Source organism: Solanum stenotomum, chromosome 6, assembly GCF_019186545.1.
Source record: "Solanum stenotomum isolate F172 chromosome 6, ASM1918654v1, whole genome shotgun sequence".
Taxonomy (NCBI): domain Eukaryota; kingdom Viridiplantae; phylum Streptophyta; class Magnoliopsida; order Solanales; family Solanaceae; genus Solanum; species Solanum stenotomum.
This window is the reverse complement of record NC_064287.1, coordinates 14,740,984-14,758,544: the sequence shown is the minus strand read 5'-3', so window position 1 is coordinate 14,758,544 and position 17,561 is coordinate 14,740,984. Positions and strand designations below refer to the sequence as shown.

The 17,561-nt window shown below is 30.5% G+C and overlaps 2 pseudogenes; one reads left to right on the top strand and one right to left on the bottom strand.

Annotated features, from left to right (window-relative positions):
• LOC125868507 (protein RKD1-like) overlaps window positions 1–9,458 on the top strand; it is a 15,294-nt pseudogene extending 5,836 nt beyond the window's left edge.
• A 1,907-nt stretch (window positions 9,459–11,365) lies between these two features.
• LOC125866783 (transmembrane 9 superfamily member 7-like) lies at window positions 11,366–14,427 on the bottom strand (annotated as a pseudogene).
• Between the last annotated feature and the right edge of the window lie 3,134 nt (window positions 14,428–17,561).

The following is a 17,561-nucleotide window of genomic DNA, read 5'->3' as shown; positions in this document are numbered from 1 at the left end:
CCTCGCCCCCCTCCCACGCCCCTACCAGCCCCCCCACCCCCAACCCCCCACCTAAAAAAAATTAAGTTTGTTTTTAAAAAATATTTTCAATTTAAAAAATTATTTTCTACTCATGTAAAAATAAAAGATATTTCTCAAAAAAAAATTCATTCATAAATCAAACACTAAAAATATTTTTCAAAAAATATTTTCTACTCACCAACCAAACATGAGAAAACAAGTCAAAAATCTACTTGTTTTCCAGGAAAATATTTTTTAGGAAAACATTTTCCATGAAAGACATTTTCCTTCATACCAAACACACTCAAAATGTTTTTGTGTGTTATAATGAGTGGGGATAGTTATGACTTCATTTTAAAAGGATAGATAATCCTTTCCGTTAGTTTGGATGTAGTGACCGATCATTTTAAAGTGGGAGAAGCACAACTATGATTTGGCATATGAGGAGTTATTTTTAAATAAAAAAACGTGTGGGTCCTATCTCTTTCATTCTCTCTCATATTTTTAACCCCTAGCCCTCTTTTTTCCGTTTCTTTCCCATCAATCTTTTCTATTTCTCATTTTTTAAGTTTTCGTTCAATTTACTGATTATTTTTTTCAATTGTAAATGTTATTTATCCAATGGAGTACCTTTTAACATTTATTTTATTTGATAATTGATATGTTTATTATTTTTCATTTTTTTATTATATCAAAAATATGAGAAGGAAAAATGAAAGAGGAAATTATTAGAGGATGATAAAATTTTCACTCACGAGATAAACGTCTATCTAGTCAATCAACTAAGCTATTAAAATCGCTCATTTGATACATGCATATATGTTTGATTGATCGGTTTTTCACTTAGCAAATTAAATTATTTATCATTTTTTATATTAATAAAGTATAAATATTTGGTTAATAAATCAATTTTTATACTATAACAAGTAGATTATAATAAATATTTTTATATAAAAAAATTTAAAATTTATTTTCGCATTATGGTTAATACTTTATATGATTATTCACCATAAACTAGATTAGTTCTAATTATATGAAATAGTGTAGCATTTACATCATATTTCAAAAAAATTAAATTTACATTTATTGTAATATGCTTCAAATCAAACTCAAAAAATGAGAAAATCGAAAAATAAGATTTTAGTTTTTATTATAATATTATAAAAATTTATTTAAAAAATGATTTTATCTGTACTAAAAACAACCAATGAAAAGTATATACATGTACCAATAGAGAATTTTAATAATAGCTTAGTTGATCAACTATCTAAACGTTTATCTCGTAGTTGAAAATTTTATCCTCCATATTGTAATTTTTTCTTTCATTTTTTCTTCTCATATTTTTTATAAAATAATTTTTAATTTTTTAAAAATATCTATCAATTATCAAAATGAGAAGATAAATATATTATAAATAATAGAAATAATTGGGTAAATAAAATTTACAATTGAAAAAATTGATCAAAAGTTTAAACAGATAATTAGAAAAAACGTGTAAGGAAAGAAAGAGGAAAAGTAGAACTGACTGCTTAGGGGTAAAAAGGTAGGAGAGAGACAATGTAATAGGAATGATATAGGACCTATATATTTTTTTATTAAAAAATAATCCTTCATACACCAACTCATATCTATGCCTCTTACATCATAAAATTTTTCGTCATGTACTTAACATTTTTCAAGCAAATCTATTAGTACACATGATTGCCTCTTTTAAAGTAGGCTTAAGTCATCTATAGCCCCTTAAAGTTTTCCCCATATTTCACTTGAAACCTTATTTTAGGTTTGTTCCAATTGAACACCTTTATTAGTAAAAAAAAAAATACCTATCGAACACTTTTGACAATCAACAAAATAAATAGAGATTGTGTGTCATACACTCGCGAGTGACGTATCATAGTAACTAATGAAAAAAAGACATGTGGCATTGGGCCCATAATAACAACTAAAAAAATAAATTAGGAAATAAAAGCTACATTTTCATCCAAAAAAAAGAAGAAAAGAAAAGAAACAATCTTTCTTCACCCTTTTCTTCTTTGTCAAAAACCTGGAACACCCCACTCACCCCCGACGTACATACAATCGTCACCAGCTAAAATCGCCGCAATTCGATCATCCTCACTCCACCTTTTTTCCTTCCAATTTTTAATTATATAAGAATTTTTTTCCACTCACAATCCTACCCATCTCCTTTATTCTGATTCAAACTTTGTAGTTGCCATTTTTTCCAATCTCACTCTCTTTTTCAAACATCAATTCAGATTTGTTGATATTTTTTCTTCTTCTGTGTTGTGAGTTCTTTATGATTTGAATTCTTTAACGTTTCAAAAACATAATTTCAGATTCGTATTAGTCTTTTTGGAAAAAATAGAATTTCACCGGATTATTTTTTTTACTCAATTTGATTTTTAGTTTTGATGAAATTCTCTTCCACAACTCAAATGAAAATCTTTATCAGTAAACTCTTTTAATTTATGTGTTTTAACTGGTTATTTATTTAATTGATGTTGTTTCAATAAAGATAACAACAACGATGATATTGATGGTGGCGGAATGATGCTAGAAAGAAAGTACGAAGGAAGGATTATTTGGGAAAGGGGTGTGTCAAGAAATAGTGGGGAAGGAATGGCTGATGAGAGTTTTAGGTAATATTGAATTGCAAAGTTCAATTGGGGAAGACAACTACCTGCAATTTTTAAAAAATAAATTATGTTCATATTATAATTTTTCTGATGTTGACATGTCATTTTTGATTGGTCTGCAAAAAGTTTTTTTTGGCTTCACGCGCTTTTGTAGATGTGTGTTACACTTATAATGTCATATCATCAAAAAGTATTTAATAGGTAAATGTTTTGAAGGGTAGAGGTGTTCAATAGGTACAACCCCTTATTCAGGTGTCTAAGTTAATTATGTGAACAACTTTAAGGGGCCGCAGATGACTTAAGCCTTTAAAGTAAGACTTAAGAATCTGACTATGGCATTTCTCTTTTGTTCCATGTTTACTTATTTATTTACTTTTCTAAAATAATAATAAAAAAAATCAGTAGCTATTTAGTTGTCACATGGTCTGCCTAAAATTCCATTTGTATTAGTTTAGATTTGATCTTGTTTAGCTTCAAATATGCTTATTTGCAGTGGTGGAGTCAGGATTATTAATAAGGGGGTTCAAAATCTAAGAAGTAAACACACAAACTAATGAAAGGGGGTTCGATATCTATTATACATATCTAAAAAATAATTTTAACCATATATAAATAGTAATATTTTCCGCCGAAGGGGGTTCGGATGAACCCCCTAAATATATGTTGCCTCCGCCCCTGCTTATTTGTAGGGATGTCAATAGGGCGGGTTAGGGAAGGGCGGGCGGGGTAAGCCTTGACCTATTAATATTTTGGCCTGCCCTACCCTACCCCGTTTAGCATTTTTAAAAAAATTAACCTGCCCCGCCCTGCCCTGCCCAGCCCCACCCCATTACAATAACATTGCAAGACCCCAAACCCATCAGGTTATGTGATTTTTAGTTGTATCAACCTTCATAAATTTGAGAAATTTGAATATTGGTAAGTGTAGGGCCGACTCAACAACATTGGAGGCCTAAAGCGAAACTTAAGAGAGGGCCCCTAATATATTTTTTTTCATCATATATACTTTTATTTAAAATCTACTTTTCTAACTATTTTAGATGTGAAGTTATTAAGTGCTATTTTATTATCAATTTGTTTTAATAGTTCCTTTTCAAATTATAATATAGCTAATAGCTAATTCATTCAATCTCTCTGACATTGTTGATCTTAAAGAAGATTTAATCAATTTTAATTTCGAAAAAAAAAATTCGGCTGAGGCAATGGTTACATGAACTGTTAACATTATTCTATAAGCAATATGTGTATTTGGAAAAGAATCAAGTCTTTTTAGTTGATTGAATATTTTCATTAGACTTCTACTTGTATTATTTCTCTTAACACTTTCAATTCAAAAAGTAAGTCTAAACCATCAATATCATAATAACTATTATGCGTTAAAGAATATTCAAGGTTAAGACAATATTTTTTAAAAATTCTCATCATCTAGTGACTCAATATTTTACCACTAAATAAGAAATCAAAAATATCTTTATATGCTTCAATTGGTTCAAATCTATTTTGAAGTGAAAACATAGTTTGATCTAAAGTAATCAACTCTAAAAGATTCTTGAAGGAACTTTGTGATTTCTTTATCCATATTTTCATCAATTTGTTTCTTAAGAAATTCAGGTTTATATTCATCTCACATGAAATTTCCTTAGTAGAAATCATAACATTCATATTGCATATAAAAAAAAAAAATTTAAAAAAATATATATAAGTAATTATATTTTTAAGTGAAAATTACAATAATATACTACTTAAGACTTTAATTAACAATATATACACATATGTCTATTTAATTACAAACATAGTTTTAAAATTACAAACATAGCAAAATAATTAATTTTTTGGATTTAATTTAATTTTTTATTTTTGATTTTCTTCTCTCCTCTTTTTGGGATTATTTGTCTAATTTTGGGATGATAATTATGGTATTTAATTTTCCTATATTTTATCTCTTCCAATTACTATTTTTAAGTCACACGTTACTTTAAGGTGCCTATCCAATAATATTTTTATTTTTCACACTAATCTAAAATCCATTTATTTTACTGCCTTTTTGATACAATCCACAAAAAGTAAAAGTCTTTACATCAAAGTAAAACCTTTACACCTTCCCAACATTTTTATTCATTCAAAACATTAAATATTCCTAATTATTTTGCTAAAAGTTTTCTCCCTTCTCTCTTCCATCATCTTCACCATTGTTTCACTTTCAGTTCTTCACTTTCATCTATCTATTTCACCATTCTTAATTTTGTATATTTCATATTTTGATTTCTATTAATAGAACGCCTCGAAAAGTCCTATTCCATATTTTTTGTAGCAATTGTGGTTTGTATATATGTGTATTTGATGAGTATGTATGTCGAGAAGATATGAACATATCAATGACAGTTTTTTATTCTAAAAATTTTCGATTGAGATATGGAGCATTACTTTGAAATTACGGAAAGAGGAAAATTGTACCATCAGTGAAAGCGAATCAACTGAAAAAAAATCATCAGTTTTAGAGACAACAACAAAATCTCTAATCGAATCAACGAGTGTGTTGTTATTATCCTCATAATTGGTTGAAGAAAATTATCCTCATGACGACGATTTTGAGGATGGAATCCCCATTTCTAAAAGATTAAGAGTAAACCAAAATTTATAGTGTGAGTTTGGTTTATAATACCAATGTGTGTGATTGGTAATTTTTCATAGTATTATTACGAAAATGTGTTTTCATTATGTCAATTGTCTATGTTCATTGTTGTTTCAAACTATATATTCGAACTTAAGTAGTTGCTATAGATTGAATGTATGTTGGTATATAATACCAACATTTTTGTCACTATATACAACCATTATTATGACAGACTTTTTTGTATTACTCCAATATTATACCGATCTATTTTTACGTTTAAAATGTGGGTTAATTATGATTTCAAATCAATTTTTTTTACATTAATTCATTGTTACATTGATTTTTATATGCAGGATACTAGAATATCAGCCAATATATACCTCATCATTTTTATCAATATTTGTGCTTACTCCACCACAAGTATACCAATTGTGTACTTGGTGGTTATGATATACAACCATTATAACATTTTTTAGTATTACTCAACTATTATATTAATTTTTTTACGTTGATAATGTGCATTACTTTTGGTTTCAATTCAAACCAAACTCGTGTTTGTGTATTCAATGTTTGTAATACCAAAATATCAGCCACTATATACCCTCAATTTGAACAATCTTTATGATTATTTCACCAAAAATACACCAAATATGTACGTGCTAGCCATTATAACAACCATTATTATGGATTAATATTTTTTAGTATTACTCAAACATTATACCAAAATATTTAACTGAACATTGTGTAATAATTTTTGTTCCAATTACTCTAAGTAGTTGTTGTTCATATTCAATATTTAAGGTTGGTATTTAATACCAGTCTTTCAATCAAACACGTGAATACCAACGATATGTCAATTAAATCACCAATAATAAAAATACACTAATCAAGAGTAACCAAAGTTGGATAAAATTGCATTCATCATTCTTAAAAAATCCTAGAATTTTTGCAAAGAAGCAAGAAAATATTAAGAATTTTTTTCAAAAATAATACATCATTGTTAATTCTGATAAGCAAACTTGGGCCAAGTCCTTTTGTTATGCCCTGATGTACCATATTTACTACAAGTGACTTTACTCCTCTTGTATTTTCCTTCGTTGAATCCCTTCTTACGGTCGTTACTTGGTGATCTGCTTGGTTGTTTTCTTGTAATTGGTGGTAGCATTACCTCTTCAAAGTTAATTTTTTTGGTGGTTTCTACCTGTTTCAGACCAAAACTTATTAGTAGTGCTTCTCGTCAAACAGAATGGTCATTTCAATGTATTCAACTTATATATTATGTTTTAAAGAATGCTTTTTGATGACATGATAATGCTTAACTCAAATATGATGTTTACACCATCATTATGTACCAAAATAGAATCAACATGTACACCATCATCATCTAAAAAAATACCAACTCTGAATGACACAAAAAATTATAAGAATTACACCAAAATTAAATCAATACATACACCATCATCATGTACAAATCAACTCCGAACGACACCAAAAAATCAGAATTACACCAAACTAATACAAAATAATAAATTTCACCAAATCACTTACGAAAACACATAATCACTAAATAAGATTTTTATTATAGATCCCAAACCATACAAAACAAACCAAAGAATTAAAAACAAAAAAAAAAGCATCATCATGTACAAAAAAAAACAAGTCTAAATGACACAAAAAAAAATCAGAATTACACCAAACTAATTAAAAACAACTCATTTCATCAAATCACTTACCAAAACACATAATCAATAAATATAATTTATAATCTAAACCTCAAAACCATACATAACAAACCAAAGAATTAAAAAAAAAAAAAATCAAAACACGAAATTGGTGAATAACAACAATAACCTATTTTTCATCATTAATTAAATGACTCATTATTGACAAAATTCAATTTTATAAAATTGATTTTTAACATTTTTTTTTCAACTGTAAAACAAAAAACCCATATCAAACATGGTATACTACAACAAAATCATAATGATTTTTCAATTAGAAATATCACATAAAAAAACACAAATTAAATATTGAATTATCAATAATACCTGATGTGTCCCAATGTCTTTTATGTTGAATTAGAATTGAATAAATGTTGGTATTCATGATTGAACAATCAACTAGAATGAGTAGAAAGAGAATTTTATCTTTGTTAAGAAACCTTTTATTGATAGGAGAAATATAAATATCAATTTGAGTAAATCATGGAAGGGTAAAAGATTTGAGAAAAAAAGGAAAAAGTAGAAATCGTGGAGGACTATTAGACCTTTTTTTAATATTATATATATTTTTTAATATTAAAACCTAACTTTGAAAAAAAACTATTGTTATGTAGGCGAAAAAAAAAACTATTGCTATATAGTGGTAATTAATTTGTATATTTAAATTGTTTTCCCTTTTTTAAATGGGGCCCAAGCGATGACTTTAGTGGTCTAGGGGTTAAGACAGCCCTGGCCGTAAGTGCTTGTAGGAATTGGAGCAAATTTGAAATTTTGGTATTTTTTTTGTACATGTAGCACACTTATTATTCTGTCACCGTTGGAACGTAGAAAAATATTAAATCACACCTTAAATTACTACTATTTATTAATCACTAACTTACAAAACAACAAAATTCCAAAAATATTACTCCATTAAATTCAAGTGACAATGACTATATAATGAAACCAAGAAATGAAAAAAAAAATTCCAACTAGTACTTTAAGCTGCATAATCTCGATATTAGGAGCTGAAAAATCCCCAAATCGTTGAGGTTTTTTCAGCTTTCTTCACCGATTCTTCTCCTCTAGCTATCTCATCCTCCATTTTCAGACCTTGCCCTGCCCTGCCCTAACCCATTAAACTTTTTCTAAAATAATATTTGCCCTGCCCTACCCTGCCCCTTTTAAAGCTTCCCTGCCCCGCCCTCCTCTGCCCTCCCCCAATTGCCATCCCTATAGTTATTTGTTAGTCATCCAAAGTTTTGTTAATTGTTTAAATTGAAATATCCTCTGTGTTTCTTTAGTTAACTGATTGTTTAGTCAATCGTGCTTACCATTTAAATGTCCACTTAGTGAAAGTTTTTTTTCCTAATCCCTATCATCTTGTTTGTGCATGAATTTATTCGAGTCCATTTTGGACTTCATCCCTTGCATATCGTTGAGTTTTTTCAAATCTGCATCATCAAAGGAAGCTGTCGTGCGCTGAAAGGAAGCAAATTTAAAGGTCTCGGAAAGCAAAAAACGGAATGATATACAACATATGCGCAGATATACATGATATACAAAAATGTATAGAGTGTATACAACTGAATATACAGCAAAAATGGGCCTAAGCCCAAATGAATGCAGCAGCAGTTGGCCCAAAACCTTAGTCCAGGCGATCAGCAACTAAGGATGGGGCCAGATTTCAGATTTTCTATAATTTTGGCTAAATCCGAAATATGATTTAACTTATTATGTGATTTATTGCTTGATTGTTATTTGCTTGTATAATTTTAACTTTAATTGTTTGGTTAATTTAATTAAATCCCTTGAAGATGAACCACTTTTGATTATGATAATTTATTTCATTTAAATAGTCTTTTTTAATTAGCTTTCTTTACTTGGTCATTTTTTACAAAGTTTGCTTTCCTTTCTAAATTATTTCAAAGTGTTTAAGTTAAATTATTTTTAAATAATATTTATCCCTTTAAGTATTTTTTTCAAAAGTTAGTCAGAATAAATGTTTTTTCTAGTCATTGGATAACCGCATGTTATCGGACACTTCAAATACCTTTAAACCCTTCTTGAAGTGAAAATGAGAACCTCACATCTTTTTTTCTAATTTTTTTAGACTTAATTTTGTTAAAGTCTTTAAGATCAAGTTTTCTTAATTTATTTTTTAAAAAATAAAGTGGCGACTCCTTTTGAACAATTGATTTTTCTTAAAAGTTTAATTGATTTTTGAAAACCAGTCTTTATTTCTTAGCATAACAGTGTGTATAAATATATATATATATATATAAAGTTATGATACTAATAGTATATATTTGAAGAAATCGGAGAAGGGAGTTGGAAATGGGATGGAAGAAAAGTTGAAGGATGTGATTGAGGTATTAGAGAAAGATGGAGGAAATATCATACATGAAACTTGAAGAGAAAACAAAGAGATTGAGGAAAACATGCTTTAGGGCTAATTACAAAAGGAGAAGGCTAATGTCGTTGTCTAGGTCTCATCAAGGTTAATTCATTCTCTTCTTATGTATTTAAATCTTCCTATTGCAGTTATTTCCAGTTTCTTTTTGTGTCTTGATATTGATTCTATGTTGAAATTAATATATTTCGAATGATTTGTTTGAAAATCAAATAGGCATAATCTTTATTTTATGTTGGATATTTTCTCATCTCTTCTTTTCTTTTTCCTTGCATGAACTTTTTCTCAATTGGGTCATCCTGGCCCTTTCCCTTTTGCACTTTTCGTTGGCCTAAGCCAAACATACTTGTATGTTTGAGTCAGCCTCATCAATCATCCGAAGGAATGAAAGCTAAAATATACAGGGAATGAAGTTATTATACAGGTCTTGGAGGCTGATATACAAGAAAATATACATCTGATATAGCCATATACAACGATAAGCAAGGATTGTATACAATGATATACAAAGGGAAATGGGCTAAAGGTCAAATGTTTCAAGCAACTACAACAAAAGATTAGACCCAATGGCTTGATAATTATTTATTTGATTTGGGGAAAAAGGCCCCACTTATAATCTCATTTTATGTTTTCTTTTATTAATTGTAGATTCTACCTTTAACATTAGTTTAACTTAATTAAATTCTCTAAAAGAAGAATTAATTTATTTTATGATGGTTTATTTGTTTAAATGATTTTATCAATTCATGTCTTTATTTATTTAATCAATTTTTAGTCAGATTGTTACTTATTCTAATCAGTTAATTTATTTCAATATATTTTCCTTTCATAATCTTCCAAAGACTTTCTCTTACTTAGTCATTACGGTAGTTGAGGGATAAGTTGATCCGGCAAACAAAAGTGGTTTGAGGCTCCTTCATAATTTACCAAGTAGATTAATGGGTCTATCTTCAGAAAAATGGGCCAAAGTTCCTTCTCTCTTTTCCTTTTAAACTTTTTCTCATTAGCTTAACTTTTCAACCTTTGTTTTACTATTGTTTCAAAAATTGCTATTTTTGTTATCTTCAAATAATTTTGAAAGTATGAAATTTATCCTAATTCGTCCTACTCCTAACATTTGATATTATTTTTCTATCATTTATTAATTATCTACATTACTAAAAATAATTATTAAAATTATTTGTCAATTAAAAAAATTAATTAATCCTAACCCAATTAATTCTTTTCGAAAGTGTAAACAAAATTTGTAAAATTACAAAAAGAAAAATATATTAAAGAGTAAATTAATAAATTATTATTTTTATTTCTAATTTTTTAAAGAACATGTAAAGAAAAAGTAAATAACTAATACAAAAAAACGAAAGGGGTATAACATTAATTTTTTCACTTCTCAAATTTTCTAATTTCGTTAACACTTATATGCATCAAATATTCTCCAACAAGAAAATATAATAGAAAGACCATCACATAAGCTTTGTTACTATTTTTATGTAACCCAAAACCGAAAATCATCCATAAACTCCTACATATATACATACTCTCTCAATTTATATGATTAATTTTTATTCTTGAAATTCAAGCTAATTTTAATTAATTTTTTAAAATATTTTTTACTATTACATTAACATTATAAAAATTGCAACTTATAGTGTTTGTTCATAAATATAACATTCTCTCTAAGTTGCTACTCAACAAAATATAATTTTATCTATTAAAATAATCCCTCACACAATTATGACATGGTATGCCTCAACCATCATAAAAATTTGTATCCGAGTACTTTGATCATTTTTTCCTTTATCTCATTATACAAAGATTAAGTGCTTTAAATTATCCCAAGGACGTTGATAAAATTGGAAATCTTAGGTAATAATTTGTTTTGATAATTAAATATACAAGTATTGAGTTCAAACTTCAAAGCACTAAAGTTATATATACGTTGTTAGAGTTGGTGAAATTAGGCAATTTAATGACATGAGATCTCAGAATATGAGTGTTTGCAACAGAAAAGTTAAATAAGAAAAATATGTGTTTTACAAGTTCCAATCAAGTGTTTATTCTTGGCACTTATCAATCAATCTTCACAGCAGAATATATCTTCCGAATAAACCATAAGCATGCTAAGAAGCCAATAGTCCCAGTGACGACGAAAAATGCATAAGCACCAATCAACATATAACCAAAGTAAAGAATACCTGAGACAAGCTTTGAGATCTCCAACTCGGAACAGAAATAGTATACGGAATACCAGAAAAGGTACAATGCAGAAGAACCAGAAGTCAAATAGGCTCACCACCACCAACGATAGTCCTCAGAGCATAATTGGAAGTAGGCTATTACTATGGTTATCTCCGCGCAAGTTACTATAAGAATGGTGAAGACAAAGAAGAGGAATCCAAATATGTAATAAAACTGGTTCAGCCATATGGATGTCAAGATAAAACACAGTTCTATAAACACTGCACCATATGGAAGTATGCCTCCAAAAAGTATTGTGATTAGAGGATTCATGTACCAAGGCTGCAAAGGGATCAATCTAGGTATCCTATTTGTTTTAACGGGATCTTCAGCTGCAGGTTTTCTATAACCAAGGAAGCTTCCCACGAAGACTAATGGTACTGAAATGCCAAACCAGAGTAGCACCAAAATGAACATTGTCCCAAACGGAACGGCTCCAGAAGATTTCTCTCCCCATATTAGAGCATTCAGAACAAAAAACACAGCGAAAAGAGAAGTAGGGAACATAAGGGATGTTTTCAGTGACATTTTTTTCCAGTCTGCTCCTTTGAACATCTTGTATAATCTAGCAGAGGAGTAACCAGCAAATAAGCCCATGAACACCCACAGTAAAACCATAGCCGTCATCAGCCCACCACGATTAGAAGGTGAAAGAAACCCAACTAAAGCAAATATCAATGTGACAAGGGACATTCCAAAAACTTGGACTCCAGTCCCAACATGCACACACAGTAAACTGGAGTTTTCAGGTGGCCTGAAGACATCTCCATGTATCAACTTCCATCCAGTTTCTTCCTGAACTTCGTCTTGTGCCAACTGATTGTAGTTGGCAATGTCTCTGTATATAGTTCTCATAATTATCATAGCTACTATTCCAGATAGGAAAAGCACAATTATCAAAGAATTGAAAATTGAGAACCAATGGATCTGATCTCCATTCATATGAAGGTATGAGTCCCAACGTGACGCCCATCTGATATTACTTGACTGGCAAAGGATAAAAATCCCAATAAACAGCTGAATGGTAAGGGGAGGACATGGGAGGTGTTAATGACAAAAGAATATACCTCAAAGGTAACATCATATGCAAACACTACTTCATTGTCTGCAACAATCTCTTGAGGTACAGTGTTAGTTCTAAATACAGTTGGCTTCCCAGGCTTGCATGTGGTTAATTTAGTGTTCTCCTCATCCCACTTCTTGTACTCATGGTTAATACTGCTTCAAAAACTGCCAATGAGCTCAGAATGAAAGAGAGAAAGCAGTTCACTCTAAAATAAAGATGAAGGAAGTTTGTCTAGAATAGCACAATTTTCATTGTAATTAAGCATAGCAAAATAGGCCATGAAACTATGATCAACCAACACAAGTCTAGAATAGACTGCTGCATCGAGAAAGTTAGAAAACATGAATGTCCTAGAACAAGAACAAACTGATGATCTATTAGTTATACGGAATCACCAACTCTGCACATTAGAAAACATGAATATCCTCAACTTCTGAATGTATAATCATCGTTTCACAAAAGAGAATAACAGAAAAAAAGAACACGAAAAATAAGAATAGTTTTATTCAGGAAGTGAATGCTTGAAAGTTATTCAAATCTGAGAGGAGTAACCTCAAAACCAACAACACGAGCAGTGCCCGCCTCAAGATCCTCATGATACATAACTTTGAAATTCAAATGGTTATTTATAAAATAACTTCTCTCTTTCCTCTGCAAAACCGACTTCTACAATCAATAAACAAACATTAAAAGATAACAGAAAAAGAAATAAGATTCACACCCCCTCAAATGTTCCTTTAAATCCAACTTGAAATCCTCGTTCATAAGATTTTTCTCCCATTCTATCCACTCTTTGCCGAGGAACAGCCACAGGAAGATTGTCCAGAATCCTGTACAACAATTCAAATGTATAAGAGAAGTAGCTACAAACTGTACTTAAAATGTACTCAACAAAAAGGTGAACAATAAACAAGCTTCAAAGCTTATAACTATAGCAAGCTCTTTATACAGACAAGAACTTGAGGAACGGAGCACACATCAGTAGAAATGATTAACAGTAGGATAGTTAAAATCAAACAAAGAGTCTCAACTGATTGTTCACCCTTACATGTTAACTCGGTAATCATCATCAATCTTGTCGTTGAAATTCTTAGCGGATACAGCATCAAGTTTGATTCTACATGCCACCTTGCAGGACTCTGTCTCATTCATCTTGAACTGGAGAATATATACATACGGTATTATATTTTACATTCAAGCTATACCACAATTTCCTTTAGTATTAACAAACTGGATAGCTATATGAAACTCACAGTATAAACAGAATTCTCAATACGGTCACCTCGAAGAACTTCCCCCAAGTTCTCTGCACTGTTGGTAACTCTTGGAGGCTTACAATAGGACAAGAAGTAATAATTGTATGGCAGCTGTGTCTTCGTGGATGAAACCTTGTTTACTTTAACATGAAGAGAGTCTCCCTGAGAATAGGTAGGCTTATTCATAAGAAAAACAACTTTAAATGTAAATCGCACACCTTACCTCTACCTCCTCGAGGAGGTAGAGAGGTTATTTCTGAAAGACTCTTGACTCGAGTAACAAGAGGAGAATTATACAGTTTGAAAATCGGCAGGGGCAACTCCAGGAAGATAGAAAGCATGCAATCGCAAGTGACATGGAAATAGTAGTATGATCAACAGAAGCAGCTGCAGTGACCAGAAGCAGCTACTCATCATCCTCAATTCATTTTTTCTAACAAATTTCCACATTTTTTCTAGCAAAGTTTTGAGTGACAGTCTGATATATTATAATTATTTAGTTAGTAGTGGAATTTACAAATGAATGAGGAAAAAATTGGGTCTTCAAAAAGTCTACTCATATAATTTAATGCAAAATTTCCATATCAAAGAGATCCATATAATGCGTGCACGGAACGGCGGATTTTCTCGGTACCATATACAGGAAAAACGCCTCCTCCCATTTATTAATATTCACTTTCTACCGCACCTAATATTATTTACCCTTAATCTAAACATACTATATATTAAGGACGGCCTAGTGAGATGATTAATCAATATACACAGGCAACCTCAACAAATTAAAGTGTTCTCTGAAACAACTGCCATTAAAGGTGTGTTCATTAGGAAGGAAAATGTTCTTCAAAGAAAACAAGTTGAATTTGTAATTTATTTTCTCATTTTGGTTGCTGAGTAGAAAATCTTTTTTGGTATTTAGTTGGTGAATGAAAAAATATTTTACACAAAATATCTTTTAGTTTTGGTTTGAGAATAAAAAATATTTTTAGTAAAATAGCTTCTAACTCGGAACAAATCCCGATAATTGATAATCATGACACCCAACACAACCCTGACGACAGATTCAGAATCCGACCCTGAGATCTGACCTAGGACTTGACCCCGACTTCCAATTCGAGACACGACATTCGAACTGAGACCCAATCCTGACCCCACACTTGATCTATGAATGAGACCTCGACAACAGATGCGGGATCTGATCCCGACATTCGACCCTGGACCTGACCCCCAACCCCAACCCCAACACCGACACCCCAAAAAAATTTCAAAACAAACTTTTAAATATATTTTTTGGGGGAGGGGGAGTGGAAATTTTAAATTTTCAAATATTTTTCAAATACAAACTTGAAATTTTTTATTTTTTGGAGGGAGGGGGGCAGGTTTGTGAGGGGCTGGTTGCGGAGTCATGAAAAAAAATGATTTTAAAAAAAAATATTTTTCAATAACAAATTTTTGATTAATTTTTTTTTTTTTGGGGGGGGGGGGNTAGGAGAATCGGGTAGGAGTGGGGTAAAAAACTAAATTTTTTAAAATTTGAAATATTTTTCAAAAACAAACTTAAAAAAAAATATTGGGGGGTTGGTCGGCAAGGCTGGTAAGGAGGTTGGGGTAGGGGTGGAGTAAACAAATGAAAATTTTAAAATTTGAAATAATTTTTAAAAACAAACTTTTCAGAATTTTTTTTGTGGGGTGGGGGTGGTAGGGGGTCAGAGGTAAGTGGGGTAAGAAAATTGAAACTTTTAAAATTTGAAGTATATTTCAAAAATATTTTTTAAAAATTTAATTTCTTTGGTTTGGTGGGGGATGGGGTTGGTTTGAAAAATGTTTTTCTTACTTTTTTAACGAAAGTCATTTTCCTTAAATTTGAAGAAAATAAGTTGATTTGAAAAACATTTTTCAAAACATTCAAGTTATCCAAACATGAGACAATTGGAAAACATTTTTTAGAAAATATTTCCTTCATACCAAACACACCCTAAGTCCATTTTTTTTCTGTTTTACAAGAAACCCTTTAAAGGACCTGTTAAGGTCGGATCAAATCAGGTGTGGTTTCTTATTATAATTTTATCAAATTCGCTTGTGAAATTACACTAGATATATTATTGTTGTTGAAATATGTATACATGTGTGGTTTCTTATTATAATTTTATTTTAGCACACTAATTTTTTTGAGACTCATTTATCACAAATCCGCCGGTAAAATTACACTAGATATATTATTGTTGTTGAAATATGTATGTGCTATAATTTAATTCTTTTAATCAAGAGTAAATATTTAAAATATTATTTTCTATCCAAAAGTAATATATTTTTTTGAAATGAATTTTATAATATTTTATTATATAGTGTTTAAAAACATATGATCATTCATATTTTGAAAGAAGATTGTCTTAATCATTTAGTGTTTAGAGTTAGAGACCGTTTGAACTCTATTTCATTCGAGTGAAATCTCGGACTATAGTTGCTGTCGTACCCATATTTGGGTTTACGGGAGCTACAACCTCACGGTTGGCCTGAGCAGTCATAACTTGAGCTAGAAGTTGGAATGAAGCCCTAAACTCCGCATGAGTGACCTATTAAACCAAAGGGTCAATTGGAGTCGGAGGTGCTTGTTGCTCCACATTCTGATTCCTTCAGACATAGTCTCTTATTGGAGGCATCATTCTAAAGATGTGCAATACATGAGTTAGAAGGAAACTTTATAGAGTTTCACCCTATCACACGACCGAGAGTATGAAAGAAGTGAAGTATTTCCTAAAAAATTTCGTAGCCTCTTATTCATAAATGTGGCGCACTTCACACTCATAAACAAGATTCTACTTAATGCGACTTTCAGACACCCTAAGACGCTTGAACTTGATGCTCGAATACCATTTTTTTCACGCCTCGAAACTACCCTCTAGGTGTGACACGACGCTTAGAGGCACAAGTGACCCCAAGCTAGCCTCATGGCATGACATGAAACTAAGAAACATAATATATACTGAATAATTGAAAAGAGGAATTACGTCTGAATACAATCTAGTATATCATATGAGAGAATCTGATACAAAACACTGATATGGTAATCTTTTATATGTCTGAAAGCCTCTACTCATAACAAGTTTCTAGGTCAAGTCCTAACAAACTTTAAACTGTCTGAAACTATAAAAAAAAGTACTGAAAAAAGTCTTAATAGGTCATCCATGAAACATAACTCACCAACAGTGGTACTATGTTGATCAAAGTCTGTACTAACTGTGGCATGAATGATGTGCTTCAGAACCTATATTATCAAACAGTATAGGCAAAAAAGTATGCGGTCAATACTTGAACTGTATTGAGTATGATGAAAATGCATAAAACATGATAACTGAACAAGATAAGTCTGTAAAACATGCTGAATGGCCAAGTAAACATAACATGAAAACTAATGATCTGATCTAAGATACATAGTACAAGGTCATGCAATATATGAAAATCATATCGTACTGTGGGAGATACCATTAACTGACATAAACCATGTGAATTACATGAAGTTTTGTGTACTGCTCCCAAACTAAAAAGAAAATGGCGTACTTGTCAAGATAAGGACCATGAAATCTGAGCTAAGGTGGATCCATTAGCTAATGTTTATCAGAGAAAAACCCTATAGTGGC